This window comes from Loxodonta africana, chromosome 19 (genome assembly GCF_030014295.1).
Source record: "Loxodonta africana isolate mLoxAfr1 chromosome 19, mLoxAfr1.hap2, whole genome shotgun sequence".
Taxonomy (NCBI): Eukaryota; Metazoa; Chordata; class Mammalia; order Proboscidea; family Elephantidae; genus Loxodonta; species Loxodonta africana.
In genome coordinates this window covers 71,172,552-71,189,925 of record NC_087360.1, presented here as the reverse complement: position 1 = coordinate 71,189,925, position 17,374 = coordinate 71,172,552, and the positions used below count along the sequence as shown (strand labels likewise).

Below are 17,374 nucleotides of genomic sequence, written 5' to 3'. Positions count from 1 at the left end.
TATCATGATAGTTGTTACCATAGGAGAAGAAGTTTCCATGGGAAGAAGTTAGGCATATATGGGTGTTTGCTTAATAACGATTTTTTGAAATGTACCTTTATGCTTTATGCAATTTCTCTATGTATATTTCATAATAATGATTTGTTAAAATGTACATTTATGTTTTATGCAACTTCTCTACATATATCATAATTAAAAAATTTTTTAATTATAAAACCAGTGGACTGGGCTGATTGGGGAGGTACGAGAGAGTAGAAACACAGGGGCAGGGTAGAAGATCATTACATTAATCCAGATGTGTGATACCGGTGGCTTGAACTAAGTGGTGATAGTAGAAATGGTGAACCAGATTGAGATTTGTCCTGTATTTACAAGGTTGAGCTTCCAGAATTGCTGATGGCTTAGCTGTGCAAGTGTTGGGGTAAGGGTGTTAGTGAACACAACAGGGAAATGAAGGGTGGCTCCCAGGGTTATGACCTGAGGAACGGGGTGAATGAATGATGCAGTTTAATAAGATGGACAAGACTAGGATAAAAGCAGATTTTGATGGGGAAGAATCTGGTTATATCATTGCTGTGAGTTGCCATGGCCCACCCTGACTCGTTTTTGATGCCTACAAGCATACAAGCAGAGATGTTGACCAGGCAGTTGGATACATACTCTAGGGCTTAAGGGCCTTTCAGATCAAAGAAAATTTCTTTAATTTTCTAAATTATGATTTTGATGTATTTTTATATCTTATGTTTCCATTACCAATCCTATCATTTAAGGTTGGATTTCCTTTTGTTAGGTTTTAGGTAAACCAGTTGCTCTTGCATTTTTCTCATCTCTAGGTGGAATGTAAGTGTGATTGGAAATCCTGTGCCATTTTATCTTCAGCACAGATCGTTCTCTATTCTGCTGTATCACTTCTGCCCTTTACAGGCTCCACTGATGTTGTGGTTTTTCAGGTTTAATACAGTTTTTCTGCTTTGCTGAGTTTCATTTTTGCAACCATTGTTTCTTCCAGTACCTCTTTTCAAGAGCAAAGGGCAAGGATACAGGGAGGTCACTAATTAGGGCAATAATCCCATCAATTGAAATCAATCTTCTGCATAGTTGTACTAAAGTACATACGTCATTTTGTATTCTACATTTTTTCACTAGGGAAGGGATAAAGAAAAGTCTAACATTTATTGAAGGCTGATTATGCACCAATTCCTGTCCTTGACGTTTATATAAGTTAACTCATTTGTTGCTTAACATAAACCTAGATATTATTACCCATATTGGCACATGGGGAAATTGAGCTTCAAATATTCTGCTGTTGGGTGCCATTGAGTCAGCTCTGATTCGTAGTAAACCTATGCATAACATAACAAAATGTTTCTTGGTCCTATGCCATCCTTGCAATAGTAGGTGTGTTTGAACCTATTGCTGCAGCCACTGTGTCAATCCAACTAGACAGGCAGTCTTGAGAGGTTACTTTCAAAGGTCATGGAAGCTGCCCTTGGGAACAGAGAGCAAGATATATGGTGTGACTGTGAGATTTTCCCTCAGGTTAGTTGAGGGGCATATGAATTCTAACTCACATAAACTCTGTTCCTTCTTTTTCACAGATCGTCTGCTTTACCAAGCATGATGTCCTTCTCCAGAGATTGGTCCCTCCTCGTAGTGTGTCCAAAGTAAGCAAGACAAAATCTTGCATTCCTGTGAGACTTACAGTCCAACATCTGGTTGTACTTCCTCCAAGACAGATTTGTTCATTGTCCTTGCAGTCCATGGTATAGTCAATATTCTTCATCAACACCATAATTCAAATGTGTCCATTCTACTTCAGTCTTCCTTTTTCATTGTTCAGCTTTCACATGCTTATGAAGTGATTGAAAATACCATGGCTTGGGTCAGGCGCACCTTAGTCCTCAAAGTGACATCTTTGCTTTTTACAATTTTAAAGATTTTTTTGCAGCAGATTTGCCCAATCAATACGTCATTTGATTTCTTGACTGATGCTTCCATGGTCATTGATTGTGGATCCAAGTAAAATGCCATTGCAGTATGAAAAACTGACAAGACAGATGAATCTTGGATAATCCACCCAAAGTCACATAATTGCTGAGCAAAGAATCAGGATTCAAACAGAAATATGACATCAAAGCCTGTGTTCTTTCCATTCTACCTTGTCACCACACAATGAAAATGTGACAATGTATCAGATTTCCACTATTCTATAGATACTTCTCTATGTTACTACCTAACCTTCATTCATTATTTTAAAATAATTTTGAAATTTTATCACATTGGTATATCTTAATTTGAATAATCATTCTTTAACTGTTAGACTTTATATTGCTTCTAGTTTCTCACCCTTATAAATAATAAACCCCAAAAAAACCAAACGCTTTGCCATTGAGTCAATTCCGACTCATAGAGACCCTATAGGACAGAGTGGAACTGCCTCATAGGGTTTCCAAAGAGAGGCTAATAGATTCAAACTGCTGACCTTTTGGTCAGCAGCCATATCAGCTAACCACTATACCACCAGGGCTCCCTTGTTTATAATAGTATCATGATAAGATTTGGTTTTTTATTCTCACACATTAGGATAAATTGTCAGGTTTTCTGCAATAGAGTAAACAATATAATAATCTCTTCCCTTGTAAGAGCTTTTGCTTTGAAAAATAAAGGGAGATAAGTACAGACCCTACTTTTTTATTTTTTTGTGCCGACTTCCCCTGTATTGTCTTTCCCTTCCTCAAAGTTAACACTTGTCTGCTGTCTGGTTGTCTTGTCAAACACTTGTCTATTGCTTACCAGACTAGACTACTTTTAAAGTGTTTCTAAATTAATTTCCCCCTTTAGCCTTCTTTGACCAGCATTCTAGGAAAATCACTAGATGTAAAAGGGTTACAAGAATCTAGAATATGCATTATTTATTTAAAAGACTCTATGGTGACCTTCTTGCAATATTCACTAAACTAGTGCAAATGAGCTTTTAATTTTAAAGAAGAAATTCAATAGGCATTTTTAAATGTCCTCATTTTTTTCGTAACAACTTTGTTGAGACATAATTCACATACCATTCAATTCACCCACTTAAAGAGTACATGTCAATGGTTTTTAATATATTCATAGAATTGTACATCCATCACCACAATCTATTTTAGAACATTTTTATCACCCCCAAAAGAAATCCTGTATCTTAAGCAGTCACCATTCACTGCCTCCCATTCCCGCTTAGCGCCCCCCCCCAAACAAAACCCATTGCCATGAAGTCAATTCTGATTCATGGTGACCCCATGTACTACAGAGTAGAACTATAGAATTGCTCCATAGGGTTTTCTTGGCTGTAATCTTCATGGAAGCAGATTGCCAGGCCTGTCTCCAGCAGTGCCACTGACTGGGTCGGAACTGCTAATCTTTAGGTTAGTACACCCAGAAATGTAGTCAAATGCAAACCATTTGTACCTCAGGGACCTCCCTTAGCCTAAAGCAATCAAAAATCTACTTTCTGTCTGTCTAGATTTGCCTATTTGTGGAATTACACAATATGTGATGTTCTCGTCTTTTAAAAGCAGTAACAAAGAGAATTTCAGTGAGAAGACAATGGGAAGTGGCATGTTGGAGAAATAAGTAGTTTATGTTTCAAACAACTAGACAGCCAGTCTGGAGAGGTTACTTTCTAAAGTTATGGAGGTTGCCCCTGGCAACAGAGAGGGAGATACAAGGTGTGAGATTTTTTTCCCTTAGGTTAGTTGAGGGACATATGAACCCTAGATCACATCAATCCCATTCCAATCTCATCAGTTCCCATAATGTTGGAGGGGTTTGTACCTTAATTCGTTCAGGCAGGTTGAAGGAGCCTTTGGATTTAAGGTAGCCTTGAGGCACCTTAGTTTCTGCCCATATTCTACTATAGTAGAAAACAGCTCTGCACATAAAAGTGATTTGGAGGCCTTTCATTTAATAAGGAGACACTCCGAAAATGCTTGCATTTTGCATCTTCTTCAGTGTGCCAAGCATTCACCAGAATATGTACTATTTATTTAACGGTGACTGGCCAAGGCATTGGAAACACTGGTGTCGTGGTGTTTAAGTGCTACGGCTGCTAACCAAAGGGCCAGCAGTTTGAATCCGCCAGGGGCTCCTTGGAAACTCTGTGGGGCAGTTCTACTCTGTCCTATAGGGTCTCTATGAGTTGGAATCAACTCGAGGGCACTGGGTTTGGTTTGGTTTTGGTTGGCCAAGGCATCGCTGGTGGAGTTGGACCGCATTGTGCTTTTCTCACTGTGCACATGGAGATTTGCCTTCTGCATCCTCCTTTCATATGCTAAACTGACCCAGGTTTTCACTGTTCATACAAAGAGCACTTGGGCATTCTCATTGTGGTAGGCTGAACAACGCCCCCCCGCCCCCCAATACTTCCAAATATTTCATCTCTGAAAACTGTGAATGATGCCTTATGTGGCAAAAGCAACTTTGCAGATGTGGTTAGGTTAAAGATCTTAGTGTGGGGATGTTATCCTGGAGTATGTGGGTGGATCTGATATAATCACAATGGGAGGAGTCAGAATCAGACAGAAGGCAATGAAAAGAAGGAAAGAGAGATTGGAGTGATGTGCTTTGAAACAAAGGAATACAGGTGGCCACTAGAAACTGAAAAGGGCAAGAAACAGGTTACCTTCTAGAGTCTCCAGAAGTAATACAGCTCTGTCGCACTTTGATTTCAGCCCGAGAAAACTGACTCTGGACATCTGATCTCCAGAAATGGAAGTGAATAAATCTGTGGTGTTTTAAGCCACTAAGTTTGTGGCTATTAATAAGGTTTTCACTGGCTAATTCTTTTCAGAAGTAGAACAAATAATCCAAGAAGCTGGGCTATATGAAGAGGAATGGGGCATCAGGACTGGAGGAAGACTCATTAACAACATAAATTATGCGGATGACCTAAACTTGTTTGCTGAAAGTGAAGAGGACTTGAAGCACTTACTGAAGAAAATCAAAGACAACAATCTTCAGTAGGGATTAGACCTCGACATAAGGAAAACAAAAATCCTCACAACTGGACCAATAAGCAACATCATGATAAACGGAGAAAAGGTTGAAGTTGTGAGTGTTTTCATTTTACTTGATTCTGTTATCAGCACCCAAGAAAGCAGCAGTGAAGAAATCAAATGACAAATTGCATTGGGCAAATCTGCCGCAAAAAACCTCTTTACAGTGTTAAAAAGCAAAGATGCCACCTTGAAGAGTAAGGTGTGCCTGCCCCCAAGCTATGGTGTTTTCAATTGGCTCATATGCATGTGAAAGCCGGACAACGAATAAGGAAGACCTAAGAATAACTGACACCTTCGAATTGTGGTGTTGGTGAAGAATATTGACTATACCACAGTCTGTCTTGGAAGAAATACAGCCAGAACGCTCCTTAGAAATAAGGATGGTGAGATTACATCTCACAAACTATGAACGTATTATCAGGAGGGATCAGTCCCTGGAGAAGGACATCATGCTTGGTAAAGTACAGTCTCAGCGAAAAAGAGGAAGACCCTCAATTTGGTGAATCGACACAGTAGCTGCAACCATGGGCTCAAGTATAAAAACAATTGTGGGGATGGTGTAGGACCAGGCAGTGTTTCATTCTGTTGTACAATGGGTCACTACGAGTTGGAACAGACTTGACGGCACTCAACAACAACAACAATTTTGTGGCAATTTGTTACAACAGCAATAGTAAACTAATAAACTCACTGCTTAGGGCTTTGAGGCTAGCCTGTTTTATGACTTATGCTTACGGAAAATGAAGAGGAGGTTTTGGTGGCTCCTCAGAATTCATTCTGCCCTTGCCCATTAAACATTACCATGTCATTCAGGGAGTTGATCCCAGAAGGGAGTCATGATTAGTTCAAGCTCAACCCCCTTATTGTTGGTTGATTCAGGAACACAAGCCCAAGAGAATCAGTGCACAGAGTTAACAACAGAGATTAATTTAGAAATGAGCATATGACCCCATCTGGGCCAGTGAGATGCAGGGAGTAACAACCATCTCCTTGTTTCAAATAGCGACAAAGGAAGATAGTCTCTCTTTTTCTGCAGGTTGACATTTGTGTATATATGGCTGGGACAGTGCTCCATCCAACCTCCTGAGCATGAAGATGACATACAGGACAGGCCCAAGAGAATCTCAAGGAGAAGGAGCCAGAGCCACTGGAGGTAATCCCTGAAGCGTGCCCTACCTTAGCACTACTAATTGTTTGAGGCAATAAATATCCTTACGTTTAAGCCAGCTTGAGTTTCTGTTGCACGCAGCAGAAAGCATTTTAAATGCTGTGGGTTGGGGAATGAGGGGAAGGGGGAAGAAGCTCAATTCTCTGCCTGTTTTGCACTTGCACCTATGTAACTGAAGATGGCTAGAAAAAAAAAAAAAAACCTGATGACAACTGGTCTCATTTTAATTCATCACCACAGCTTCAATCAACCTGTCAACGTTGCTATATTTCATTAGCGCGTGAATTCCCCTTCTCTCCTGGATAACTAAAATATGCCATCTGTCTCTTCTCAGACCTCCAACGTTTCCTCCTCTATTTTCACTCTCGACTGATGGCACTGCTTCCTATTTCACTGAGAAAGTAGGAGCAATCAAGGGTCTTCCTCAATCTCCCACCACCGTATACAGCCACTTAATTGCGTCTTTGCCCATATGCTCTGCTTTCGACGTTGACACTAAGAATGAACTGAATTGTCAGTGATTGCCCTCTAGATCTCGTCCCTCTTACAAGAGCACATTGTCTCAGCAATTCATCCCTCTACCTCTCGTATCATGAATTTCCCACCTCTACTGGATCCTCATCAGCATAATAAATATGCTTTTATTTTTCCTATCTTAAAAAATTCTCTCCTTAGGGAAATGCAAATGAAAACCACAATGAGATGCCACTTCACACCTACTGGGATGGAAACCAACAAGTGTTAGCAAAGATGTGGAGAAACTGAAACTTTTGTTCACTGCTGGTAGGAATGTAAAATGGTACAGCTGTTCTGGAAAAGTTTGCCAGTTCCTCAAAAAGTTAAACATAAAGTTATCGTATGACAAAGCAATTCCACTCCTAGGTATATACTCGGAAGACTTGAATGCAGGGACTAAAACAGACACTTGTACACCAGTGATCACTGTGGTATGATTCACAATGGTCAAAAGGTGGAGACAACCCAAGTGCCCATCGACAGTGGAATGGATAAACAAATTGTGTCATATACATACAACAGAATGGCTTTGAGCCATAAGGAGAAACGAAGTTTTGATACATGTTACAGCATTGATGAACCTTGAAAATATTATGCTGAGTGAAATAAGACAGTCACAAAAGGACAAACATATATATATATGCATACACACACACGTGTATGTTTTACCACGATAACATTTAATATGCAAGCAAAAAAACAAACCTCTCTTGAATGACTGGTAACGGGTAAAAGATTTCCTTCGGGGGAACTGAAAATGTTTCAAACTTGGTTGTGGTAATTGTTGCCCAACTCTGTGAAAATACTTGTCTTAAGTACCTAGTGCTGTCATGACAAAAATATCACAAGTGGGTGACTTTTAGGAACAGAAATTCATTCTTTTCAGAGTTTTGGAGGCTAGAAGTTCTAATTTAGGGCATCATCAGGCTAGGTTCTCCCTCTCTCTGCTCTGGGGAAGATCTTTTTCTTTTTCAGCTTCTGTAGCCCCAGGAGTTTCTTGACGTTCCTTGGTGTCTTCCCACTGTGTGTGTGTCTGTCTGTGTCTGTACTCCCCTTTATAAGACAGCATTCAGAAGGTGTTAGGTTTATGGCCCATCTTACTCCAGTATGACCCCATAAGCATAATAAGACAGAAATCCTACTGTGACCTCCCAAACAGGGTCATATTGTCAGGATACTAAAGACTTTAATATAGTAAATGGTTAGGACCTCAACATATCTTTTTGGGAGACATAACTCAATCAATAACAATACTAAAAATCCCTGAATTGTAAAGTTTGAATGTGTGAGTTGTATGTGTATAAATTATATCTAAATTGTTGTTTTTGTTGTTAGGTCCCAACTCATAGTGACCCTACGTATAACAGAAACACTGCTGATCCTGCGCCATCCTGATAATCCTTGTTATATTTGAGTCTGTGGTTACTGCCACTATGTCAATCCATCTCCTTGAGGGTCTTCCTCTTTTGCTGACCTTCTATTTTACCAAGCATGACGTCCTTCTCCAGGGACTGGTCCCTCCTGATAACATGTCCAAAATACTTAAGATGAAGTCTCACCATCCTCTCTGCTAAGGAGAATTATGGCTGTACTCCTTCCAAGACAGATTTGTTTATTCTTCTGGAAGTCTATGATATATTCAATATTCTTCGCCAACACCATAATTCAAATGTATCAATTCTTCTTTAGTATTCCTTATTCATTGTCCAGCTTTTGCATGCATATGAGGTGACTAAAAATGCCGTATCAGGCACACCTTAGGCCTCAAAGTGACATCTTTGCTTTTTAACACTTTAAAATCTTGTAACAGATTTGCCCAGTGCAATACGTCATTTGATTTCTTGACCATTGCTTCCATGGGCATTGATCCAAGTAAAATGAAATCCTTTACAACTTCAATACTTTCTCTGTTTATGATGATGTTGCTTATTGGTCCAGTTGTGAGGATTTTTGTTTTCTTTATGTTGAGGTATAATCCAAGGCTGTATTCTTTGATCTTCATCGGCAAGTGCTTCAAATATTCTTCACTTTCAACAAGCAAGGTTGTGTCATCTGCATATTGAAGGTTGTTATTTATGAGTCTTCCTCCAATCTTGAATGCTACATTCTCCTTCTTATAGTCCAGCTTTTTTAATTATTTGCTCAGCATACAGATGAATAAGCGTGGTGAAAGGATACAACCCAGATGCCCATCTTTCCTGATTTTAAACCACTCAGTAATCCCTTATTCTGTTCAAACTACTGTCTATTGGTCTATGTAAAGGTATCACATGAGCACAATTAAGTGTTCTGGAATTCTCATTCTTCACAATATTATCCATAACTTGTTATGATCCACACAGTCAAATTCCTTTGCATAGTCAATAAAACACAGGTAAACATCTTTCTGACATTCTGTTTTCAGCCAAGATCCATCTGATATCAGTAATATCCGTCGTTCCCCATCCTCTTCTGAATTTGGCCTGAATTTCTGGCAATTCCCAGGCCATATACTGCTGCAACTGTTTTTGAATTATCTTCAGCAAAAGTTTACTTGAGCGTGGTTTTAGTGATTATTGTTTGATAATTTCCACATTTTTTTTTGCATCATTTTTCTTTGGAGTGGGCACTAACATGGATCCTTTCCAGTCAGTGGGCTAGGTAGCTGCCTTCCAAATTTCTTGGCATAGATGAGTGAGTGCTTTCAACATTGAATCTGTTTGTTGAAACATCTCAATTGATATTCCATCCATTCCTGAAGCCTTGTTTTTTGGTCAATGTCTTCAGTGCGGCTTGAACATCTTCCTTCAATGCCATCAGTTCTTGATCATATGCTGCCTCCTGAAATGGATGAAAGTCGACCAAATCTTTTTGGTGACTCTGTGTATTCTTTCAGCTTGAGCAATACTGAGTGTGTTCTTCCCTTTTGGTTTTATAACTCCAGATCTTTGCACAATTCATTATAATACTTTACTTTGTCTTCTTGAGCTACCCTTTGGCATCTTCTGTTCAGCTCTTTTACCTCATCATTTCTTCTGTCCACTTTAACTACCCTATGTTCAAGAGCAACTTTCAGCGTCTCTTCTGACATCCATTTTGTTCTTTTCTTTCTTTCCTGTCTCTTTAACGACCTTTTGGTTTCGTAATGTATGATGCCCTTTATATCATCCCACAACTTGTCTGGTCTTAACACCACTCTCCCCTTCAGCTGCTACTTCATTTTTCTCCTTCCCTTTGCAGTAAAATTTACTAAAAAAAAAAAAAATCTGCTATTTTTTCCCCCAATTCCTCTTTTCCCACACTCTATTGAACCTACTCTAGTTAATATATCACCTCCCCTACATCAATAAAACTATTTTTCAAGGTCAAGTCAATTCCTTGTCCTAATCTTACTTATCCTATTGGACATGATAGACACCATTTAACTGTTTCTCCTTGTTACCAGTTGACTATTGCCAGAAAACTCAGTAGCCTGAAACAACATTTATTTTTACTCGTGAATCTGCAGCTCAGACGGAGTCTGCTGAGCTAGGATTGTCTCAACTAAACCAGATTCCCAGCAGCAAGATGGTGCCAGGTTTGCTCCACGTGTCTCCCATCTTTTGTGGATGAGTGGGCTAAACAGGGCATGTTTCTCTCATGGTGATGTTAGAATGCAAGAGGACAAGTGGGAACACAGGACACCTTTGAAGTTCTCCGCTCAAATCTGCATGTCCTTTATGCCAACATTCTATTAGCTGAAGAAAATTATGCCTCTGAGTCCAAAATCAAAGAGCTAGAAATTATACTCCACCCTTAGGGGATATAATTGCAAAGTTACATGGCAGAAAACATGGATACAGGGAGGGTGATGAATTGGGGTCTATAATTCAATTTACGGTACTCCTCCATGAATCATTTTCTTCATTTAGTTTCCAGAACACTGCTCTGCTAGTATTACGCCTACTCCACTGCTGTTCCTTCCCAGCAGTAGAGTTAGAATGTCTCAGGGCTCACTCCTTGGACCTCTTAGCTAGCTATGGTTATTCATTTGGTAAGCTCATCTAATTTCATGGTTTTAAAAACTATCTATATGCCTTGATGGCATACTGGTTAAGAGCTATGGCTGCTAACCCAAGGTTGGCAGTTTGAATCCACTAGGCACTCCTTGGAAACCATATGGGACAGTTCTACTCTGTCCTATAGGGTCGTTATGAGTGGGACTCTACGGCAACGAATAGTTGGTACGCTGATGACTCTCCAATTCATAGCTTCACTCCAACGTTCCTCCTCAAACTCATATATATGACTGCCTACACTAGGATATCTAACAGTAACTTGAAACTAAATGTATTTAAAAACAAACTCTGAATCTTTTCCCTAAACTATTCCCTTATCTCAGTAAATGGAAGCTCTTTCCATCTAGTTGCTAAGGTAAAATCTTGGCGTCATCTTTGTGTCTTCTCTTTTTCCTTCCACCACTCGTACATTTTAATAGCTCTTTAACCCTTCTTTCCTAGAGTCCGTTTTCAACAGAGCAGCTAGAGTAAACCTATAGCTATATAAGTCAGATCTTGTTACATTTCTGCTCAAAGCCCTTCAATGGTTCCCCAACTCACGCACAGTAATTACTTTGACATTAAGGTGCTGTACAATTTGATCCTGTTATTCTTTGACCCTATCTCCAATCACCTCCTCATTCACTCTGCTCTCGCCATATGATTTTCCTTGGTGTTTCTTGAATATGCCAACTATCTCCTGTTCCAGTGCTTTGGGATTGCTGTGCCCTCCGCCCCCCTTGGAACACTCTTCTCCCATACACCCATATTTGCTCCTTCACCTCATTCAGGTCCTTGCTCAAAGTTACTTTTTCAGTCAGATCTTTCCCCACCACCACCTTTAAAACCACAGCCCTATTTCTTTTCTCAGCTCTGTTTTTTCCATAGCATTTATCATCATCTGCCATGCCTTAGATTTCATTTATTTGTTCCTTACTTACCTCCCCTAGCTAGATATGTCAGTTTCATGAGAGCAGGAAATGTTATTTGTTTTGTTCACTGCTGTATCTCCAGAATGTAGAATTATCCTTGGCACTTGCTATGCCCTCAATAAATATTTGATGAATGACTGGATAGATAAATGACACTGGAGAATTTGGTTAATCTGCACAGTGATGTATAATCTGCTTCATAGGTTGTGTTTGAGCCTGACATGCCTTAAATGTCCCAATAAAAAGCTAGTCTGATGACCCAGGTAGGACCCAGCTACCTGGCAAGTGTTATTAGAGTCATAGGTGTGGATGAAATCACTCAGGAAGTAGATACACATGGAGCAGATAAGAGGGCAAGAATGCCCTTATTCTTCCCACCACCAGCTGTCTGACTACTTTCTGTGCCTCCTTCAAGTACCACCACCTCTTCAAAGTCATTTCCAGAAAAAATGCTGGGATAAAAGGAGTTACTTCTCTTGTATATAAGATTAGTATCTCTACAGCTCAAGGCAAAAGTAAAGCTCCAGAGGAGGGTTGGACCTTGCTGTGAACCAAGGCATTAATTCCACTCACGGCACTCAAGCAAAGGCACTTGATTATTACAGAAGGATGTATAGGGCACGGGTTAAAACTCAGACCCACCAAAACCGAACCTGTTACTGTTGAGGCGATTCCCACTCATAGTGACTGTATAGGACAGAGTAGAACTGCCCTGTAGAGTTTCCAGAGAGCAGCTGGTGGATTTAACTGTCAACCTTTTGGTTAGCAGCCAACCTCTTAACCACCATACCACCAGGGCTCCAAAAACATTAGGGTCAAAATTCTTTGGTTAGAACTGTGGTTCCACTACTACTAGTCATGTGATCTTGGGCAAATTGCTTAAACTTTCAGTTCCTCAGTTTCATCATCTGTACAATGCAGTTAATAATAATACCTACCTCGTAGAGTTCATGAATTAACGCGTCCATTTGTTCCTAGGGCTGGCGTAACAAATTAACTTGGTGGCTTAATACGAGAGACGTTTTTTTCTCTCACAGTTCTAGAAGCCAGAAATATGAAATCAAGTTGCCAGCAGGATTGTTTTTTTTCAGGAGGCTCTGAGGGGAAATGCTTTCCATGTCTCTTTCGTAGCTTCTGGTTGTTGTTAAGTGCTGTCGAGCTGGTTCTGATTCATAGTGACCCTATGTAAAACAGAAGTAAACACTGCCTGGTCTTGTGCAATCCTCACAATCATTGCTGTGTTTGAGCCCATTGTTACAGTCACTGTGCCAATCCATCTCATTGAGGGTCTTCCTCTTTTTTGCTGACCCTCTACTTTACCAAGCATGATGCCCTTCTCCAGGGACTGATCCCTCCTGATAACATGTCCAAAGTAAGCAAGACTAAATCTTGTCATCTTCATTTCTAAGGAGTATTCTGGCTGTATGTCTTCCAAGGCAGGTTTATTAGTTCTTCTCATTGTGCATGGTATATTCAGTTTTCTTCACCAACACCGTAATTCAAATTCATCATTTTTTCTTTGGTCTTCCTTATTCATTGTCCAGATTTTGTGTGCATATGAGGCTATTGAGAATACCATGGCTTGGGGCAGGTTCACCTTAGTCCTCAAAGTGACATCTTTGCTGTTTAACACTAAAGGGGTCTTTTGCAGCAGATTTGCCCAATGCAATACGTCACTTCATTTCTTGACTGCTGCTTCCATTGGCACTGATTATGGATCCAAGTGAAATGAAATCATTGACAACTTCAATATTTTCTCCATTTCTCATGACATTGCTTATTGGTCCAGTTGTGAGAATTTTTGCTTTCTTTATGTTGAGATGTAATCCCTACTGAGGGGTGTATTCTTTGATCTTCATCAGTGGCTGGTAGTTCTTGGGTTGGTTGCTGGTAGTTCTTGGGGCTCAGTGGTTTGGGATTGCACAACTCCACAGTTTCTGTCTTCACATGGCTTTCTGCTTTATGGCCTTGTCTCAAATCTCCATCTGCTTTGCCTTATAAGGACACCTTTCTTTGGTTTAGGGTTCATTCTGAATTCAAGATAATCTCATATTGAGATCCTTAGTTTTATTATAGCCTCAAAAATCCTATTTCCAAATAAGGTCACATTCACAGGTACCGGGGGTTAGAACTCGGACGTATTTTTTTGGAGGACACTGTTCAACCCACTACAATGCATGTAAGACACTTAGGGCAGTGTATGATATATAGCAAGTAATGTAGAAGTGATAGATAGATAGTTGCCATTGGGTCAACTTTCATTCATTGCAACCTTATGTACAACGGAATGAAACGTTGCCTAGTTCTACTCATCCTCACAATCGTTGGCATGTTTGAGTCCATCATTGCAGCTATTGTGCCAATCCATCTCACTGAGGGTCTCTCTCACCCTCCCTGGACCTCTACTGCACCAAACATGATGTCTTCCACCAGTGATTGATTCGTTCTGATGATGAGTCCAAAGGAAGAGAGTTGGACAATGTTCTGTTGTGATCTGTAGATTTTCAAAGGAGCTCCTTGGATATAAGTGAAAGCTGCTGCTATTTGAAGCTGAGATCTTATTGGTAGAGACCTGGAGGCACTGGCTCCATGAAGGCTTCCCTGAAGCTGGGCTGTGCACTGCTCTTAGAGCACTCATAACACTGTGTTGAAATCTGTTTATGAATCCCTCTTCCACCAGACCATAAACACTCAACATCTACAACTGGGTCTGATGCATTTTGGCCATCTCTATGCCTGGTATGGTGCTTGTCACATAAAAACAGTCCAGTGACTACAGGGTCCAGACCTTTAACATAACTAAGTAAAGCCAGCTAGACGTAAATTAACAAAAAGAATGGTGGTGTGTAATACCCCTGCCTCTACACCTTCCTCCCCAACCCTCTGTACTACCAACTGACAGCAGCTTCGCAACCTCAGCCTATTATCATGTGGAAAACAGACTGGGGGCTCCAGATCATCCAATTTTCCAAAGAAGGTCTGTATTAGTTCCCTATTGCTGCTGTAACGAATTACCAAAAGTTTAGTAGCTTAAAGCAATACAAACTTATTATCTTGCAGTTCCGTAAGTCACAATTCTGAGGCAGGTCTCACTGGGCTAACATCAAGGAGTCAGCAAAGGCTGTTTTTTTCTGGAGACTGTAGGGGAAAGTCATTTCCTGGCCTTTTACAACTTCTGGAGGCTGCTCATATTCCTTGGCTCATGATCCCCTTCTTTCCTCTTCAAAACCAGCAATGGTTCTCACATTGTCGTTGTTAGGTGCCTTAAAGCTGGTTCTGATTCATAGTGACCCCATGCACAACAAAACGAAGCACTTTGCATCACATTGCATCACTTCAACCTCCTCTTCTGCCTCCCTATTTCACTGACAAGGACCTTTGGTGGCATAGTGGTTAAGCACTATGGCTGCTAACCAAAAAGTCAGGAGTTGAAATCCACCAGGTACTGCTTGGAAATTCTGGTGCAGTTCTACTCTGTCCTATTGGGTCGCCATGAGTTGGAATTGACTTGACGGTGATGGGTTTGGCTTTTTGGATTTGGTCATTACATTGGGTCCACCCGATAATTGACAATAATCTTCCTATTTTAAAGTCAGCTGATTACAACCTTAATTCTACCTGTAATCTTAGTTCCCCTTTGTCACGTAAGGTAACATATTCACACATTCCGGGGGTTAGGACATGGATATCTATGGGTTGCATTATTCTGCTTACCACTGCCCTGAGTATGTGTATAAAAAGAAATTTTGGGCTTCTGTATTATCCCTATCTGGTGCTGGATTTTTTCATTTGCTGAGTTTGCAGATTTCTCTCACCTTGTTGGTCTTTCTCATATATTTGGTGACTCATGGTTATAAATGCTTCTTCTGTGGGAGATTTCTTCTGCAAGCATCCTGGACCTCAGGGAGCCCAGGAACTATGACTGTGTTGGTGTCTCCTGAGGTGGTCTTGGCAACTGTTGTAGTAGTTTGCCACACAACAGAGACAGCAGTGTCTCAGTGCTGCGGGGCAGAATCTTTGGAGAGAGGAATCTGCGTACTTCCAGGCTCCAGGCCCTCCGTTGCAGAGCCGCTAACTCTCTCACACCATGGTCACTGCCAGAAAGGACTATTTGCATTTCCCAAATATTAAGAGACTCTTTCAGTCTCCAAGCTTGTCTGGCCTACTTTGAAGACACTGTAAAGCAAAAGAAGCATGTTTGAGAAGCTGAAAGACAACGTTATTGAGTGAAAAGGAAATTGCTTATTGTTCGGCAGGCAAAATTAGTCATGCATCACAAGTTTTGAATATCCCCATACCTGCGGCCTTCCCCAATTCTTGATAATAATAATAGTTGACATCTACATAGCATTTATTATGTGCCAGCACTGTTCTAAGCACTTGGCATATATTAACTCATTTATTTGTACAACAACCATTAATATCCTCACCTTACAGATGGGTTTACAGGGAGATTAAATGGCACTTCCTAGATTACACAATGTTTTATTCTGAGCAACTCAACAACAAAGCAAGGAACTAAATTCAGGATGTGGGGAAGTAGGCAATACCAAGAGAAATCTCACACAAACACCACTTAACTCAAGCAGCTTTCACTCATTTATTTCTGTCAACGAGCCAAGCAACCACTGTAAGCAAGAGGAGAGAGCAGGTGGAAGGCAAGCATTGCCTCTAGGCGTTGACTACTAGGTCTCTCACTGCCTTGGCTGCCACTCATTCACTGCCAGTACAGTGTGCTGGTGGTCCCTGTTCACAGAGATCTCTGCCCCGATCTGCACCAGGGGTTGGAGTCACCTATGGTCAGTATGTGGTGTTCTGCAACTCCTCAGGCAGTCATAGGGACTCAACACTCATCTTGGCTTGGGGATTAGCCCTACGTTCTGGTTGGGGAAGCTGAGAACTCTGGGTACACCTCACAATCTATCAGTTTGCAGTTGCATCAGCCCTATTCTGGTTGGTTACCCTCAAGGTTAGATAAACCATTACGTCATTGGTTATATACATTGTTGACTAGTGTTAAGGATTAAATCCCCCTATATGTATTGATATCCAAATCCCCGTACCTAGAGAGGAGTCTTGGAGGCGAAGTGGTTAAGTTTTCTGCTGCTAAGTAAAAAACTAACTGAAAGGCCAGCAGTTCCGAATCCACCAGCTGCTGCTTGAAAACCCTGTGGGGCAGTTCCACTCTGTCCTATAGGGGTCACTATGAGTGGGCATCGACTGGACAGCAATGAGTTTATAGATGTAATTCTGTTTGGGAATAGGGCTTTCTTTGTTATGTTAATAAGGTTGTATCAGTGTAGGGTGTGTCTTAAACCTAGTCACTACTTAGTTATAAAAACAGCATAAAGAAGGACACAGAAAGAAGCACAAAAGGGGTGGTGGGGCAGAGGGTTTGGGGAAGATAAATGTAACACGAAGATCACCAAAGAACTGAGGAGTGCCAGGGTTACAGATGCTTAAAGAGACAAGGATCTTCCCCCAGAGCTAACAGAGAAAGGGAGAGAGCCCTTATAGCTGGTGCCTGACTTCAAACTTACAGCCTCCTAAACGATGAGAAAATAAATGTATGTTCTTTAAAGCCACCTACTTGTGGATTTCTGTTATAGCAGCACCAGGAAACTAAGACAGCTAGTTATATCATTCCTTATCAATACATTCCAAATCTTTGGGGAACTTTTCTATACATGTTTATGACTTTGGGGA

General features: G+C 40.7%; 1 long non-coding RNA gene across 1 annotated transcript in view; it reads right to left on the bottom strand.

Moving 5' to 3' along the window:
• The window catches only part of LOC111751295 (uncharacterized), a 37,860-nt gene extending 21,102 nt beyond the window's left edge, over positions 1-16,758 (bottom strand). Inside the window, exon 1 of the long non-coding RNA XR_002786378.2 lies at positions 12,607-16,758. This is a non-coding gene — a long non-coding RNA (uncharacterized LOC111751295). The remainder of the gene's footprint in view (positions 1-12,606) is intronic.
• Between the last annotated feature and the right edge of the window lie 616 nt (positions 16,759-17,374).